The following is a 13969-nucleotide window of genomic DNA, read 5'->3' as shown; positions in this document are numbered from 1 at the left end:
CATATTAACAAAGCATCATCTATTATGTATCTATTCCATTGCATAATAAAATGTTTGTAAACACTTGTGTATATAAATAGCTCTTTGTATAATGCCATATACAAGCAGGCAATGGTGGGAACCACCATGGCTCCCATACCTACTGTAACATGGAGTTAAGATTAAAAGAATAAATTTAATACTTACCTGAGGGGCCGTTTTTAGGGCTCTGAAGGGTCTCTGAGGTCGGCAGGAGCAGGCTGGGTGTCTGTGGGACATCTGGGGAATGTTTTCGGGTCCGGCTGGGGCTCCCCTGCGTTTTGAGGGGCCGGGGCCGTTTGGGGAAAATTTTGGGCAGGGTTTGGAGAGGGCCCTGGGGTGTTTTTTGTTGGCGCGGGTTTCAGGAGCGCTGCAGGAGGCAGAGTGAAGTTTTTGACTCCTGGGGACGATTGGCACGTCCCCGGGAGTGAAGAGGAGGTCAGGGGCATGTTTTTGCCGGATGTCGGCAGATGAGGGGGCAGCACGGCAAGTTTTGGGGCCCGGGAGCGATGGAGCACGTTCCCGGGCCTGAAGATGTAAACCGGAGCGAGGCAGGAGAGAGGCAGCGGTAGGCAGCACCGCGGGAGTCCGGGGCTGCGGTGGCCATGGACGGCGCTGAAAGCAGCGAGGGAAGTGGACGTCGGGCCCATTTTCCGGGCTGAAGAGGTGCGATGCAGAAGGCAGCGATGCCAGTTTTTTTAGAAGATGGCCGGTGAGGGGAAGAAGTCGGCGCGCGCGTGCATGAGGCGGCGCGCCTCATGCACGAACCGGCAACGCGCGTTTGTCCGACTAGGCCGAAGCCGGGGATTAAATTTTGGCCCGGCCACGGAGGTTATTTTGTTTTTTCTCCGTTCTTGAGGAGAGATCACCGGGACCGGAACTAGCGGGGGTCTTAGCGAAAGAGGAATTTCTTCTTTCAGGTAAGGGGGTATTTGGCCCCAAATTTTATTTTTTATATTATTTAAAATGTGATAATAGGTGTAGAGGGGCGTAGATTCTGAACGGTTTAACGGATTTAAATTCTGTTTGCAGATTTGTGTTCAGGGGGGTTAGTTTAGGTAAATTAGGGGGGGGTGTAATTTTAAAATTGGGGTTTACGGGGTTAATTTAATAGGGGGACATTTTGGGGTGCTTCGGGGGGTTTAAATGGTCCGATTTTAATAATTTCGACATATTATGTCCGGGAAGGGGTCTTCTAATTTTTGGATAGGTTTTTGGGGAGTTTTGGGTTTTCGGAGGGGTGTTATGGGGTAATGTTTGATTGTGGGGTAAGGAAAGGGTTAATTTGAATTCTAAAAATATAGGGATTATGGGGAAATTTATATTAGGCGGCATGGAAATTTTGAAGTTAATTGGGAAGAGTTTAGGGGTAAAAATTGGGGAAAATATATGTTTTTAATGATTTTTAATGGGTAAACAGTTGATTAAAATGGAGAATGGAATTTTTGGTTAGGGGTTCCATGATGGACAGGTGGAGGAATTCCAAATCAAGTAGAGCACCTGATTGGTTGCTTGGACGGCGGAATGTCCAGGGAGGCTCCGTTGTCTAGGCAACGGCCGAGTGGGCAGTTGGTCAGAGAGCTTCTGAACACAGAGGGAGAAGGGTGTGTGTGAAATAGCTGTGCGAAGTGAAGGCCTACAAAGTATGGAAATTGTTTAAATGACAAAGTTTAGTGAAAAAGTGAGTTTTATGGTGAAATGAAAGTGATTGAGAGGAAAACAATAAAAATTTTATGTATGAAAATTTAATGAAAGTTGAGATAGGGGTTAAGTATTGCGTGACTGTAGAGTGTATATGGGAAATTGAGAAGAGCAGTAAAGAAGAGTGAAGTTCTCTGTGAGAATAGAAAAAAAGTCAATTAGCATAGGAAATTTAGTCTAGGGTATTTGATTAATTTATTTTTATTATCTAGAATGGCCAGTGTATAATTTAAGCCCTTCTATTAGGTATCCAGAGAAAAAGTTAAGGAGTAAGGGTTTTCTCTTCAGTTACTTTGTTAAGGACAGGTTTAGGTGAAAGAAGAAAATCCTAAAAGAAAATTCTTGACCATAAGAATACTGATCATATCAAGGGCCCCAACGTTTCAAGAAAGGTCAAAGAGCCAGCCAAGAACAAAGAAGACAACAGAGTGTGGTAAAGAAATTAAAGGAAAAGAGATAAAAAGAAAATAAACTTAAACATACTTACCGTTATGTTGTATAGAGTGGAGTCCAGGACCTGAAAAACAAAAGTGAAGAAAAGTATCAATTCTTTGAGAAAAGAGAAAGGGAAATAGAATTGCAAATAGATAAGAGACAAAGGAGAAACAAACGTTTGAATACTTATCTGATGTTTATAAAATGATGTTTTGTAACGAATAGAAGAGACGATAACCTAGAAAATAGAAATTGAAGTAGTTATTTTAGGAAAATATATATATATTTGTTTATCTGACAAATAAATGGTTAAATATTAAAGTTTATTGAGGGCTGGTTATTTGGTTTAGAAATTGTTGTACCTTATATTTTCCCTTGTTCTATCCTTATTTCCCTAAATTACCTCCTTTCCTATAATCTTTCCTATATTTTGGTGTGGACGCCGTCCTTTGGGAGTCAGACAGCCCGGATACAGGTCACCGACTACAGTTCGAGAGAAATTTTATTTGGAAATTGGGCGTGGTCTGCTCCTGAGGGGCGGAGTCCATGACACTACTCCTCTAAAATAATTTTTAGTAATCACGATTTCTGCTAAACAGTTCAAAAATGCAAATTGTTTTACTGATAATTCCATTTTACTCAATATCTGATCTATCATTCTCAATGACATTTGTTGTGGAATATGAGTATACAATGCATTCACATTTAATGTTACTAACATAATAATTTGATTTTCTTCAATTTGAGATTGATCAAGAATTTGTAACACATGAGAAGAGTCTTTCATGTAAGATGATATCTTATTTACCTCCGATCTTAAATGATAATCCAAATACTATGATAAAGGTTCCCATAAGGAGCCTCTTCAACTCACTATCGGGCTCATTTTTGAAAGAGAAGGACGCCTATCTTTCGTCACAAATTGGAAGATGGACGTCCTTCTCACAGGGTCGTCCAAATCGGTATAATCGAAAGCCGATTTTGGACATCCCTAACTGCACTCTGTCACAGGGACGGTCAAAGTTCAAGGGGGCGTATCGGAGGCGTAATAAAGGCAGGACTTGGGCATGCCTAACACTAGGACGTCCTCGACCCATAATGGAAATAAAAATGACGTCCCTGATGAGCACTTGGACGACTTTACCTGGTCCTGTTTTTCTTACGACCAAGCCACAAAAAGGTGCCCAAACTAACAAGATGACCACCGGAGATAATCGGGAATCACCTCCTCTTTCTCCCCCAGTGGTCATTAACCCGCTACCACCCTCAAAAAATATCTTTAAAAATATTTTTTGCCAGCCTCTATGCCAGCCTCAGATGTCATGCTCAGGTCCATGACAGCAGTATACAGGTTCCTGGAGCAGTTTTAGTGGGTGTAGTGCACTTCAGGTAGGTGGATCCAGGCCCATCCCCCCTACCTGTTACATTTGTGGAGGAAACAGCGAGCCCTCCAAAACCCACCAGAATCCCACTGTACCCACATCTAGGTGCCCCCTTCACCCATAAGGGCAATGGTAGTGGTGCACAGTTGTGGGTAGTGCGTTTTTTGGGGGGGGGTTGGGGAGCTCAGCACACAAGGTAAGGGAGCTCTGTTGCTGGGAGCAATTTCTGAAGTCCACTGCAGTGCCCCCTAGGGTGCCTGGTTGGTGTCCTGGCATGTCAGGAAAACTAGTGCACTACAAATGCTGGCTCCTCCCACAACCAAAGGGCTTGCATTTGGTCATTTCTGAGATGGATGTCCTTGGTTTCCATTATCGCCAAAAATCAGAAACGACCAAGTCTAAGGACGACCATCTCTAAGGACGACCAAAATTTCAAGGTTTGGACGTCCCTGACCGTATTATCGAAACGAAAGATGGACGTCCATCTTGTTTTGATAATACGGGTTTTCCCGCCCCTACATCGGGACGTTTTGTGAGGACGTCCTCATCAAAACTTGGACGTCCCTTTCGATTATGCCCCTCCACTGGTCCCGTCGAGTAGCCCTAATACTTTTATGCATTTTAGGAATGAAATAATTACGTGGAATAGAAGGGAATTGTCTGTATAGATATCTAAATTCTTTATTAGTGATGATGACTGCTTGATTGTTTTTTTTAAACCTGCTGTGCACAAGTTTGATATTCCAGTGTAGGATCCTTGTCCGACATCAAATGAAATGAACTGTTCCCCAATTGTCTTTCTGTTTCCTCCACATATTGTATACTGTCTTGAATTACTATTCATCCTCCTTTATCAGCATGAGATATTACTACAGATACATCGTTCTGCAATTTTTTCAAAGCTTTAAGCAATTCCTTAGATAAATTACCATATCTCACTGAACCCTTTATCTTCCATTTTTTGACACCCGTAGTGGTGGTAACATCATATAGAAAATGTTTTCCAAGGAACAGAGATTGATTTTCGAGTGGAAAACAGAGAGCCCTTTTGGTCTGAATAAGGAAGTGGAATGGCTGGGGATATTCACAAGACATACTCAAAGGGTTTAAATAGTCATAGAACGCTTTCAGTGCACATGCTCTGGCGTTGCTGGGAGCAGGGCGTCATTGTTCCTGGTCCTGGTTTGAGGTCCACTCTTGTTTCGGACTTCCTTTATTTCATTTGTGATAGTTAAACCCCTGAAGACGCATCGGGTGAAACGCAGTGACTGTGTAAGGTTTGACACCAGACTTGAAATATTTAAGACCAAGAATGGAAGCTGAAAAGGGAATGGTGATGAGAAATCATTATAGCAATGGGCATGTGTTCATCACTCAATAAATGAAGGAATTATTGTTGGTTAATGAATTATCATAAGAACAAGCAAGTTGACACAAATATTTAATCAACCTGTTTTGAAAGCCAGTTGAAAAACTCAATGCTGGTTAAGATTGACTAAGGGAAATGGATTTACTGTATGAACAGTAAAAAGAATGCAGACGAAGAATTATAATTGTTATACTAAGTGATTTTGTATCCATGTAAACATCATAACCTCAGGCAGATAAAGTGAGAAATTGTTTTAATAATGGATATATGACTGTATGGTGAGAGAGTTGATAGTGTGGGTATGCATTAGTTTGTATGCTGAGAATGTGAGAAAGAGCAGATATAACATGAGGAGGCACATTTAATTCTATCACTTACAGGATGTTTTAGAAGTGCTTTGTAGTAAAATAAAGTTGAATAAGGAAGAATTAGGCATAGTTACTTTATGAGAAGGTATTCATATTAGAAATCTCTGTAAACTCCATCTGATTTGTGGCATACCACCGGAGTACTGAATAGAGATTCTGATATTTGAATATCTCCACCCTCGGAGAAGGGCATGCTGATTGTTTTTAAATTTTATTTAGGCACATCATGTCTGTGTTTCTAGGAGTGATTTGTGCAAGGGGTAATACCTTTTGAGATGTGTTGATACTTGCAAGAACATAACAATGTTCATTCTTGAATTCAGTCCATAAACATTCAATTGTTTGAATTTCATCTAATCATGTCCCATTTTACAATGCTTATCTCCAAATTTATGGTATTGTAATTCTCTAAACAATCTTAGAGATTGGCACTCTGGTACATTTTGTTGCATTTGAGCCTATTTCACTATTCTGAACATTGCCAGGCTGAGCATTGAGACATCTATGGCCATATGTTATTCCTTTACAGAGGAAAGAATAATGGTCTATATTACAGGACAAAGAATCTGGATTGCTTCTATTTTTTTGCAACCCATTTAATTTTCTCTTATGGCAAGAAAAAACACAGCATAAAAAATGTAGTCATTCAGGGGGACTCAATTATCTATTATGTTTATATATTTTTTTTAATCAAATGCTGTTTTATGTTTGATAAATGATAAATATTTTAGAAGAGTTGTACTTCCGCTCTGGTCAAATGTAGTCTTAAAAATATTAATCAATGCATTAACAGCATATCAAGGAGGTAGTAAGTGCATTTCTGTAAATTATTGTAGACCTTTTACTAAGATGTGTTAAGCTACTTTCTCCTAGCAACATAACGTAGTAACGATAGTAACATAGTAAAACATAGTAACATAGTAAATGATGGCAGATAAAGACTTATACAATCCATCCAGTCTGCCCAACAAGATAAACTCGTTTACATGGTATGTGATGCTTTATTTGTATACCTGAGTTTGATTTGTCCTTGCCTTTCTTAGGGCACAGACCATAGAAGTCTGCCCAGCACTGTTCTTGTACTAAGTTCTGAAGCTAACATTGAAGTCCCTTAAAATTTATACTCCAGCCCATCCCTATCTATTTAGTCATGATCAGGGTATAGACCGTAGAAGTCTGCCCAGCTCCCATTTTGTTTCCCAATTACCAGCGTCGCCACCCAATCTCCGCTAAGATTCTGCGGAACCATCTCTTCTAAATAGGATTCCTTTGTGTTTATTCCACCCATGTTTGAATTCCATCACCGTTTTCATCTCCACCACCTCCCGCGGGAGGGCATTTCACATATCCACCACCCTATCTGTGAAAAAATACTTCCTGACATTAGTCCTGTGTTATGAGTAGGTTCTGAGTATGACATGGGCACATGCTAGCATCATAACTGCCAGTATTGTGGCTGAATTAACCACCACCTCAAGAGAAGTCCAGTAGACCAGTAATATAGTGCACTGTCACTGGTCACACAGAGGTGTTGCTCTGAACCCACCAGCTAAAACATCAAATCCCCTGACACAATCCCAATCCCCCTCACTGAGACTCTGCTCCCTTGATTCAAGCCCTGACCCCATGAATTAAGGACTTCCCCCAGCACATAAACCCCACTCTTGACAAACTATGTCCTTAGAGCCCTACCCTTTCCCATCCCAACCCCCCCCCCCCCCCAAGGCTGGGGTCAGCATTGGTAGTCCTGTAGGTCTTGGGTGGCAGTGATCCCCTTCTTCTGCCTCCCGGGTTGGCACCACAATCCCAAATGACACTGATTGTCTTGCAGTAGTATTACCATGGATCCTCCTTCCATATACTGAATCAGGGGATCGGGGCTTGAACTGGGGGATGAGTCTGTGATAGGGGGATCAGAGCCTCAGAGAAGAGGGGTCAGGTCAGTGATCAGGTTGTGTGTGTGGCGGGGGGGGGGGATCAGATCAGGGGAGAGGCAGGCGGGGTGCACTGCTGTGTCAGGTCTTTTTCATTTATTTATATCTTCAGATTTAGGACACACATTCTGCATTGACCACACATGCTTTGCACTTACTGCACATTAATGTTTGTGGTAAACGTGTGGGAAATACACAACATACTGTAGCTTTAGTAAAAGGGCACCACTGTGTTCTAACCTCAAAAAGCAGTCCAGGCCCTATTACCTAGCTATAATCCATTCATTTTCCTTCCCATTCTAGGATATGCAGTTAGCATGTGAATCAACATGCCAGCATGGAGTTACCAAAGCCATGAGCTAACAGTTACCACCTGCAAATCTACATGGTAACTACTTAACACACCTTAATAAAAGGGCACACATATCTACCCATAATATAATGATCTTTCAGATCCATGATTCTCAACCTTAGGACATACCTATCCACCTGGTGTTTCAGGATATTCTCAATGCATGTGAATGGATCAGTGTGTATGTACTATCTTAATTGTATGCAAATACAATATATCTCTTGCATATGCTTTGTGGATAACCTGAAAACCACACTGGTTGCATGTGTCCAAAAGAATGGGTTGAAAACCACTGTGTCCACCTTATTTAGAAAAGCTTACACTATAGTTCCACATTGCATTAGTGACTCCTGAACTGTTACTGTTATGCGGCCGTAGTGAATTCTTCTGCACCTTTCTCTTTTCTTCCTTCTGTCATTACTCACCAACTACTCCACCCTTCGTGTATCTGATTGTTTGTTACTAGATTGATGTAAGCCTTTTTACACTGATGTTAGCCTTTTTAAACTAATGTAAGCCACATTGAGCCTACCCTTGGGTGGGAAAGTGTGGGATGTAAATGCTGTAAATTAATTAATTAACTTGGATCTCAGCAGGAATGGCTGGATCCTCCTAATGAGTTCCTACTGTAGATGATATAGACAAAGGCTTCTATAAACTGCACTGCTGACTCCCAGAGTCAGCATTTGAGGGAACTAGGCCTGTATCAGGTTGAAGGGGATACAACTTGCTTGGGACCTCCTCCTAAACTTCTGTTCTGGACCCCAGCATATTTAACACCATCCCTGCAATTTGAGATTTGAGAATCTCCACAAAAAAAAGAGCCTAAATCTCCCTCCTGGAAACGGATAACTTGGCAGCTCTGAATATTACAAATCATAACTATCATTTGTGTATGATGGGTCTAATGTGTGTGCATAATATATCTCAGGCATAAATGCACAGGAAACGATTATCTTTCAATTGAAAGGAAGCTCTGGAACGAGAGGACATAGGATGAAGGTGAAAGGGGATAGACTCACTTTCTATAGCGCTGCGTACGCCTTGTAGCGCTATAGAAATGCTAAATAGTAATAGTAGTAGTAGACTCACGGTACTTGAAGTACTGCAAAGCTGCTGATAGAGGCCATGGTAACCATTTTGAACTACAAGTCTGCACCAGGCAGGAGCAAATGGGCATTGTTCCAACACAATTTTCCCCTGACCACCATGGACTTCTTCAATAAGGCTCAGAGGGGCCTACAGAGTTGATTGGTTGGAGGATAGAGTGGTTTTATATTTTCTTTGGGATTGGAGGGGGGATCACAAGGGGGACCCGCCATAAGAATGTTATAATGCCTTTGTATTGCTCCATGGTGCAATTCTGGTCACTGTATCTCTAAAAAGATATAGCAGAATTAGAAAAGATACAGAGATGAGCGACAAAAGTGATAAAGGGGATGGGCCGACTTCTCTATGAGGAAAGGCTAAAGCGGCTAGCTCTCTTCAGCATGGTGAAGAGTTGGTTGGGGGGAGATACGGTAGAGGTCTATAAAACACTGAGTGGATTGGAATGGTTAGATATCAATTGCTTGTTTGCCCATTTCAAATACAATAGGACTAGGGCGCACACAATGAAACACTAAGTAGTAAATTTAAAACAAAACGTAGAAAATATTTCTTTACTCAATATGTAATTAAACTCTGGAAATCATTGCCAAAGAATGTGGTAAAAGCAGTTAGCTTAGCAGGGTTTTAAAAATATTTGGATAGTTTCCTAAAAGAAAAGTCAATAAGCCATTATTAAAATGGACTTGGGGAAAATCCACTGCTTATTGCTAGCATAAGCAGCATAAAATCTGTTTTACTGTTCTGGGATCTGCCAGGTACTTGTGACCTGGATTGGACACTTTTGGAAACAGGATACTGGGCTTGATATACCTTTGGTCTGGCCCAGTATGGCAACGCTTAGGTTGTTATGTTCAGTTTAACTGGCCACCAGTCGATATTCAGACCGGTGCCCGGTTGAAATTGTCTCATAAAGTTAGGATAGCTTTTTTCTGTCCTAACTTTACACACTTACCTAGTTGGTTTGCAGTCTGAATATCACTGCTAACCAGCTAGGGCTATGCTCCACTCACTCTTTGGCCCTGGCTCACCCTTAACCTTGCCAACATCCATTCCCAGTCTCTTCCTCCCCAGCCTTATCCCCCTTCAAGTCACAACCCCCAGACATCTCCCTTGGGTCCACCCCCCCTCCCCCAAAGTCTCAACCCTTGCCCTGGACATCCCTCCATGATCCAGCTCACTCCTACTCCAAAATCATAAGCCCCTGGCATTCCTTTGGGTTCAATCCCCTTTTGTCTCAGACCTCACTCCCTGTCTAATCCCCCCTCTCAAAGTTTAAAAGCTCCATTCCCCCTTACAGCTTGACCTTCCCATAATGGTCTACTTGCCCATTGAAAGAGAAGTATCTCTCTGCTCCCACCTTAGGGCTGTACCCAATCCAAAATAGCACCAGTGGCCCCTCGTGGCAGTGCTCTTTTTTGTCCTTGATTAGTCTAGCACTGTTACTAGCAGTGTCACTATATGAGGTTCTTTTACTAAAGGATGTTAAACCTTTAATGCCCAGTTAGCATATGCCAAAGGGACACCACAAAAATGTGTTAAAGCATTTTCTGGAATTTTGCCTGTTAGCATGCTGTAACTTGTACATTATTGATTTTTTAGAAATATTTTTGGGAGGGGATGTATCACGGGTGGAGAGTGGATATTCCTACATTATCCAACTAGTGCATTATGATTAGCAAGTGCTAACAGGATAATGCGAGTTCATGTGGAATGACTTAGCACCTCCTAAAGAGGAGATGGTAAGTGCTTCCATATACATTTTTTGGAGGTACCATGTGCTAATGGGAACAAACCTAAAAAGGTGCCACATTTCCATGTTAAAAGGCATTAAGCCTAGATTTTACTGTACTTTAGTAAAAGGGCCCCATGATGCTGTGCTGTGCAGAAGCCTAATAGTCAGTGCAACAGTCCCAAGAACAAGGAGACCTGGGTTCACTGCAGCTCCTTGTGACTCTGGACAAAGTCACTTACCCCTCCATTGCCCCAGGTACAAATAAGTACCTGTAATTAATACATAAACTGCTTTAATTGTAACCACAGAAAGGTGGTATATCAAATCCCATCCCCTTTCCTGTATAGTAACTGCAAGGCAGATGTGGGGCATGGCACCTGAACCGACCATGCAATAGTTCTTGCACCTAACGTGCAAAAGGGCCCCTTAGTTATCTTTTATTCATTTGGATTTTGTTCACATCTTTTTCAATAGTAGCTCAAGGTGAGTTACATTCAGGTACACTAGCAGGCTTATTTTCTAAAGAAAAGGGCACCCATCTTTCGGCACAAATTGCAAGATGGGCGTCCTTCTCACAGGGTTGCCCAAATCGGCATAATCGAAAGACGATTTTGGGCGTCCTCAACAGCTTTACGTCAATGGGACGACCAAAGTTTACGGGGGTCTGTCGGAAGCATAGCGAAGGCGGGACTGGGGCATGCTTAACATATGGGTGTCCTCGGTCGATAATGGAAAAAAGAAGGGCGTTCCTGACGAACACTTGGATGACTTTATTTGGTCCTTTTTTTAATGACCAAGCCACAAAAATGTGCCCTAAATGACCAGATGATCACTGGAGGGAATCGGGCATGACCACCCCTTACTCCCCCAGTGGTCACTAACTCCCTCCCACCCTAAAAATAAAATAAAATAAAATATTTTTCCAGCTTCTATGCCAGCCTCAAATATCATACCCAGCTCCATCACAGCAGTATGCAGGTCCCTGGAGCAGTTTTAGTGGGTACTGCAGTGCACTTCAGGCAGGCGGACCCAGGCCCATCCCCCCCTACCTGTTACACTTGTGGTGGTAAATGTGAGCCCTCCAAAACCCACCCGAAACCCACTGTACCCACATCTAGGTGCCCCCCTTCATCCATAAGGGCTATCGTAGTGGTGTACAGTTGTAGGGAGAGAGGGTTGGGGGGTTGGGGGAATCAGCATGCAAGGTAAGGAGCTATGCACCTGGGACCTTTTTCTGAAGTCCACTGCAGTGCCCCCTAGGGTGCCCAGTTGGTGTCCTGGCATGTCAGGGGGACCAGTGCACTACGAATGCTGGCTCCTCCCACGACCAAATGGTTTGGATTTGGTCATTTCTGAGATGGGCATCCTCAGTTTCCATTATCGCCGAGAATCGGGGACGATCATCTCTAAGTATGACCATCTCTAAGTTCGACCTAAATGTTGACATTTGGGAGTCCCCGACCGTATTATCAAAACGAAAGATGGACGCCCATCTTGTTTTGATAATACGGGTTTCCCCGCCCCTTCACAGGGATGTCCTGAGAGGACATCCTCAGGAAAACTTGGGCACCCCGTTTGATTATGCCCCTCCACGTGTTTTTTTTTTTTGCTGCTTTGTAGTTTTTAAAGATGTGTCAGTGATAACTTAGAGGTGGAGAATGCAGTGGAATGCAGCATAATGCTCTTTCTTTTATTAAACCTCACGGTTAGAGATTAAAAATATATTTTAATATTTGATTTTGCTGAAATAACACCACGGCAGCTACAAACTGATCATGCAAATTTTATACATCAGCTGATGAGTGCTGAATCAGACAAACAGCTATCAAAAATTAATTTTTGATCATGTACTTTACCCTGAAGCAGAACAAAATGTTTGTTCAGTCATTCTGCTCAGCAACTAGTAGCAGATACCTTGAAAACTGAACCCAGAAGATTCTTGCTTGTGTAATTGGCCAAATGTCCTGTTTTGTGGCCATGAAGGTAAAACTGTGGACACTAAAATGGAGGCAAACATATATGAAGAAGGGACTTTTCAAAGTATCCCCCCAAAACTGCAGCCATGATTAGGTTTTGTGTGTTTTGTGATAAGAGGGTGTTAAAGGAGGCTATGTAATGCATTTTAACCATAACCTTAACCTTTTAACCTTTGAAGGTATTGCACAATTAGGAGAACTACATGCTTCACAACATGACTGACAGTTGGCTTTCCTGCTTATTTTCGAAGGAGATGGCCGGCCATCTTCCAACACAAATTGGGAGATGGCCGGCCATCTCCTAAACCTGGCCAAAATGGTATAATCGAAAGTCGATTTTGGATGGCTTCAACTGCTTTCTGTCGCACGGCCGGCCAAAGTTCAAGGGGGGCGTGTTGGCAGGGTACTGAAGGCGGGACAGGGGCACGGTTAACAGATGGCTGGCTTCGGCCGATAATGGAAAAAAGAAGGCCGGCTCTGACGAGCACTCCCCTTACTCCCCCAGTGGTCACCAACCCCCCTCCCACCCCCCAAAAATGTTTTATTTACATTTTTGTGCCAGCCTCTATGCCAGCCTCAAATGTCATACCCAGCTCCCTGACAGCACTATTCAGGTCCCTGGAGCTGTTTTTAGTGGGTACTGCAGTGCACTTCAGGCAGGCGGACCCAGGCCCATCCCCCCCCTACTGTTACACTTGCGGTGGTAAATGGGCGCCCTCCAAAACTCACCCGAAACCCACTGTACCCACATCTAGGTGCCCCCCTTCATCCCTAAGGGCTGTGGTAGTGGTGCACAGTTGTGGGGAGTGGGTTTTGGGGGGTTTGAGGGGCTCAGCACACAAGGTAAGGGAGCTAGGTACCTGGGAGTCAGGGGCGTAGCTACGGGTGGGCCTGGATGGGCCCAGGCCCACCCAGTTTAGCCTCAGGCCCACCTGCCCACCCAGAAGCAGATCGTTACCAACTCCCACCCCTGACGCCGCAGTGCTTCATTTAATGCTGTCGGCGCTGCTGTTGCACAGTCTCCCACCTCCACAGCGGTGCTTAAACTTCACTAGGCGTTGCCTGACAGCAACGCTACAGATGCGGCACCGACGTCCGATGTGCTCCAGGGCCTTCCCTCTGCCGCGCTGATGTAACTTCCTGTTTACGGAGGCGGGACGCGGAAGGCTCCGGAGCAGGGCGTCGGTGCCGTATCTGTAGCATTGATGTCAGGCAGTGCCTTAGCAAAGTATAAGAGCCGCCGCGGGGGTGGGAGACTGTGCAACAGCAGCACCGACAGCATTAAATGAAGCGCTGCGGCAGCAGGAGTGGGAGAGGGTGAGGAGGAAGTCAGTTGGGTACTGGCCCAGTAAGGAGAGGCTGGGAGGGGAGTGGCCTGAAGGGAACAGAAAGGTGCTGGACTTGCCGGGGGGAGGGTTGGAGAGAAGGGAGAGAGATTTTGGATTTGCAGAGGGGAGGTTAGAGGGAAGGGGAGAGGTTTTGGATTTGCAGAGGACAGGTTGGAAGGAAGGGGAGAGGTTTTGGATTTGCAGAGGGGAGGTTGGAAGGAAGGGGAGAGGTTTGGGATTTGCAGAGGGGAGGTTGGAAGGAAG

Source organism: Microcaecilia unicolor, chromosome 1, assembly GCF_901765095.1.
Source record: "Microcaecilia unicolor chromosome 1, aMicUni1.1, whole genome shotgun sequence".
Classification (NCBI taxonomy): domain Eukaryota; kingdom Metazoa; phylum Chordata; class Amphibia; order Gymnophiona; family Siphonopidae; genus Microcaecilia; species Microcaecilia unicolor.
The sequence above is the reverse complement of the archived record's forward strand: the minus strand, read 5'-3'. Positions refer to the sequence as shown.